Source organism: Gossypium arboreum, chromosome 1, assembly GCF_025698485.1.
Source record: "Gossypium arboreum isolate Shixiya-1 chromosome 1, ASM2569848v2, whole genome shotgun sequence".
NCBI classification, from domain to species: Eukaryota; Viridiplantae; Streptophyta; class Magnoliopsida; order Malvales; family Malvaceae; genus Gossypium; species Gossypium arboreum.
This window is the reverse complement of record NC_069070.1, coordinates 40423900-40429283: the sequence shown is the minus strand read 5'-3', so window position 1 is coordinate 40429283 and position 5384 is coordinate 40423900. Positions and strand designations below refer to the sequence as shown.

Below are 5384 nucleotides of genomic sequence, written 5' to 3'. Positions count from 1 at the left end.
GGCCAATACAAAATGAATCATCATTATCATAGGCCTTCACAATTTGGCCAAATAGCATGACACATATCACAAAATGACCAAGTTTCCTATACATGCCATACTCAAAATAATAATTTCACTATACCCAATAGTCTTTTGATAGTGTGATCGAATACTCCGACAGCTTCCGATCCCCGAGCTAGCTTGGCGGAACTACAAAGGATGAAAAGAGAGGGGAGTCAGCACTAAAGCTTAGTAAGTACACATACAAATAATATGAAATGGTAGTAAGGAATCAACAAGCAGAAACATAGCAACATATACATAAAGATTATTCATCATTCAAACCTTTTTACTTACTCATCATACACATATATATATACTTACTCGTTGTAAATCGATCTTTATTAAGGCATTACTCATAGGTTTGGCATACATACCTGTACTCATCGTAAAGCATCAATAACCATACCTATTTCATATGTCCTTCTCGGGACTCTCATTACATTCAATACATTACCCTTTGAACTCTCGAAATACTATTGGATATGCAGAAACCTTGTACATAAGTGCACATATACAAATGTAGCCAAAGATACCTCATAACATGTAACACATCCATAATGAACTAGAACCTCTCCATGAGCTCAAATTGTTACATGAATCGTATCCATTATGAACTCGGACCTCTCAACGAGCTCGGATGCCACATATCTCACGAACTCGGACCACTCAACAAGTTCGGACATCTTAGTTGTTAGTGATATGTCACTTGTATCCTAAACTATTCCTACAGTTCAAACAAGATTTTTCCTCACTTTATATAGTATCTCCATCGTACTTGCTCGTAACGTCATGGATAACGACCATAATAACATTCATGCTTTCATAAAAATCAACAAGCATATAACTCATAATTACAATAAAACATTTATTACAATATATTAAAGCATTAAAACATACTACAACACCACATTATTTGCATATGTACTTACCTCAGTACAAAATGATGATAATTGAGCCTAATCGTCGTGTACTTTATTCTTTCCTTGATCAAGTCCCGGTTCACATTTTTCTTGATCTATAAAACCAAATTTAACTTATTTATTATTCACATTGTTCAAATGGGTCCATAAATCATACTTTTCAAATTTTAAATTTTGATCTCTAAACTTTCACGTATTTGCACTTTGGTCCCGAGACTCGTAAAATGTAATGCATGCATTTTCTTGGTTACCCAAGCCTAGCCGTGCCTTTAATAAGCTTATATGAGCCCATATTTCTCTTATTTCACATTATTACTATTCTCTTTTACACTTTTACAAACAAGTCCCTTATTTAGGTGTTTTCACTAAAAATCACCAAGTAAAATATGTTTATCATGCATCAAACATTCATATTCTTTCATTAATCATCAAAATACATGCATGTTACACATGATTCAAATTTCATACATGAACCCTAGCTTATAATATAGCTAGAAATGGGAAGATCATGCTTCAAGGACTTCAAAAATACAAAGAACGTTAAAAACGGGGCTAGGGAGCACTTACAATCAAGCTTGGAAATGTTGAACAATACCTTAGCTATGGCTATTGAGAAAATCAGCCAACACTTAAGAAGATGGACACATTTTTGCTTTGATTTTCCCTTTTTATTCTTTTAATTACCAAATGACCAAAATGCCCTTAGGGTTTCTCTTTCACATTTTTCCTATGTATGTCCATTTTTGTCTAAAATTTTAGAAATTGGTCAAATTGCTAATTAGGGCCCTCTAATTCATAATCTAAAGCAACTCCATGCTTAAAGCTTCTAGAATGCAAGTTTTGCATTTTATTCAATTTGGTCCCTAAAATGTAATTAGACATTTTATGCATAGAATTTCTTCATGAAACTTTCACACAAACATGCATTCATAATATAAATATCATGAGAATTATAAAATAATTATTTCTAACTTTAAATTTGTGGTCTCGAAACCACTGTTCTAACTAGGCCCTAATTCGGGATGTTACACATTTAGATGGTCAAAGCTAACTATTTTTTTGGTTTCTCTCTCGAAGATCCCAACCGACATCTGCGAAAGTTCATTAAACTATACAAGACTTTTAAATTTAATGGCATGTCAGTAGAAGCTATAAAATTAATATTGTTCCCATTTTCTTTAACTAGACAAGTTGCAGACTAGTTAGATAGCTTGTTGAATGAGTCGATTACAACTTGAGATCAAGTTATGGAAAATATTTAGCCTAAGTTCTTTCTTCCAATAAGGATAGAAAATTTGCATAACGAAATTACTAGTTTCTAGCAATATGAAGAGGAAACTTTACATGAGGCATGGGAAATATTTAAGGATATGCAAAAGAAATATCCTCTCCACTAAGTGCTAGATTGGCAATTGATTTGAACTTTTTATCCTAAGTTGAGGGACTCCATTAGAGGTAATTTGGATGTAGCGGCTAATGGGGCATTATTAAGTAAGTCACTTGAAGAGGTTGCCAAGATAACTAAAGACACAGAAAATAATCCGCAATGGAATTTATGCATAAATGGGGCAAGTCAAAAGAAACCAATTTGAATAGTAAATGTTAATGTGATGACTACCCTTGTAGTTGAAATAACTGCTTTGAGATAAGACATGAATGAGAAAATTAGGGTTAGTAGGAAGCAACCAATTTATGCCATTTGTGATCAGTACGGGGATAATCATCATTCTTGGCAGTGCACAATTGAATCAGAACTGGTTGGATATGTTGGAAATCAAGGAAGATAGCAAAATAACCCTTATTTCAATACATATAACCCAGGATGGAGATCTCACCCCAATTTTACTTGGCAAATAATCAAGGTAGTTCTTCACAAGTTAAGCTAGTTAAACCTCCAAGTTTTTCTCAAAATCAGCTTAAAAGGCCATATCTGCAACAACCACAGGCAGTGGAGAAGAAGTTGGCTATTGAAGAGTTACTTTAACAATTCAAACAAGCATCTGATGCTAGGATGAAGACTCTTAAAACTCAAATAGGTCAGTTAGTTCAAGTTATTCATAGTAGGCCTTAGATAACATTACCATTAGATACTCAACCTCCTCCTAGTGCTAATAATCAAAAGGAGCATTGGAAGGTGATCACCCTTAGAAGTGGTAAGGAGATATGCAGTGCTTCTCCTTTAGTTGAGAAAAATTCAGATAATCAATTGCTTATTCAACTCACTGGTGAGAGTATTGTTGAGTTTGAAAACAGCCCTAAAGAACAGGCTCACCATGAGACAAAAACAACGAAGCCATCAATGGAGTCAATTAAATCGAAATATCCTCTTCTACCATTCCTACAAAGATTGCAAAGGAACAATTTGGATAAATAATCTCTCGTATTTATATGTATCAAATTAAGCTCTTTAAACACTTAAAGAGCTTATTCTCTAGTACTTTATAACATATTTTATTATTTTTCTGTGATTATTATATTTTACATTTAATTTTAGTTTTTATTGCATTTTTATGCTTTTCAGAATAAAATGACAAGTTTATGCCATTAGGAATGTGATCTTTGAGTTAAGCTTATTTCAAACAGTTGTTTTATGCGAAAAAGATGAGAAAAGCCTAAACTATAGCCAAAGTTGCGACACCAAGATGTTGATGTCACGGCACCGATGTCTTTACCATCAATTGAGGAGATGAGATTCACAAAATTGCATATCTAATAGGATTGTCTTTGAAGTCATGAAAATAAGGTGTTAATGTCGTGACAACAACTTTTAAGGTGCAACACCGTCCACAGTCCCCGCAAATGAAGAAGTCAAGTTGCCTAAGGACGATATTGCGACACCAAAGGGTTGTTGTCGTGATATTGAAGCCCAAAAGCATCCCTTGAGTAATTTGCTACTGCCGCGACACTGACTCTAACGAGGCCAAAATTTTGAAAGGCATTTTGTAGTCCAACAAGGTTTAAGTTAGATTTTAAGTGAGGGCATAATTGTCTTTGTTAGGTTAAATTCTATTGGACTATAAATATTAATTTATAAGCTTTTCGGGGTAGATTTTGGAGGTTTAATATTTTATTTACTTTCCATATTTTTTGATTAGGTTTATTTTCTTTTCTTCTTATTTTTAGATTAGGTTTTCCGTTTCTTTTTAGAATAGTTTTTATTTTTTGTTATTTTATTTCTTCTTTCTTGTTAAAGACTTTTGTAAATAGAGATGGATCAAACTTTTGCATGCCATTGATTCCACATCTAAATGAGTATTTCTTACCCTTACCTTTAAATTATGCATATCAACTATTTGATAAAATGTCTATTTGGGTGTTAAGCTTTCTTATGTGCTGATATTGCTTGTTGGTTAGTTGGTTAATTGATTGTTAAATTAAGTTAATGTCTATGTTTGATTGTTTGGTTTTTCTTTTATATCGAAATGCTTCACATGCTAGAATTGATGCCTCTAGTGGAAAATATACATAAATGAGACCGAAAGGAGAGTTTATCATTAGATAGTTTGATATAATTGTGTTGAATAGTGAGATCGAAAGGAGAGCTTAGGTGGTATCTTTCAATCTAGAATGAGACCAAGAGAAGATTCCTAGCTAAGAGTGGCGAAAAATAAAATTGGTATAGGTTTACTAGCTTAGTTGCGATTAATGAATCAATCGACCATCATTTTAATCATTTACATTATCTAAAATAATAGGAAGAAACTTTAGCCTAGTTTGTTTAATTAATAGTTTAAATTTAGTTTATAAACAATTTATATTTGAATTTGCACTAATAATTTTTTACTCAATAGATTAGTAATTGCTTAACTTGCTTGATAAACACATTTACCAATTTGGAAATCCCTTAGGTTCTATCCTTGGAATACTCGAAGTGTTCCATTGTAACACTTATAAATATTGAAATCGACCTGTCACACTTGCAGTAAAAGTCACTTTTAATTTCTTACATTTTGTGCTAATTCTCTACTTGGTGTACGTACGTCGTGGCATGGTCAATAAAAAATTTCAAAAATTTCTTAAGGTATTTAAAAATTTATTCATTAATATTCCTCTTGTTGAAGCTTTAGAATAGATTCCTAGCTATTTGAAATTTATGAGAAATTCTGTTTGAAGAAAAGACAGCTAGGCGATTATGAGAAAATAAAACTTAGGCAATTATGAGAAAATAAAACTTACTATGGAGTGCAGTGCCATAATTCAAAAAAAGCTACCTCTTAAGTTAAAGGATCCTAGGAGTTTTAATATTCCATGTGCCATTGGTTCCCATGCTTTTAGTAAGGCACTCTGTGATTTGGGAGAAAGCATTAATTTGATTTCACCATCCATAGCTCAAAAAATTGGATTTGAAGGATATCATGCCTACCTTATTCATGTTGCAATGGTTGATAAAACTTTATGTTACCCTAAAGGGGTGGTCGA

The 5384-nt window shown here is 32.7% G+C and overlaps 1 non-coding gene across 1 annotated transcript; it reads right to left on the bottom strand.

The window, feature by feature from the left end:
- Positions 1–2257: 2257 nt before the first annotated feature.
- On the bottom strand, positions 2258–2364 carry LOC128281931 (small nucleolar RNA R71). Its single transcript, XR_008272217.1, has one exon. It is a non-coding gene; the product is annotated as a small nucleolar RNA R71 (small nucleolar RNA).
- Positions 2365–5384: the final 3020 nt, after the last annotated feature.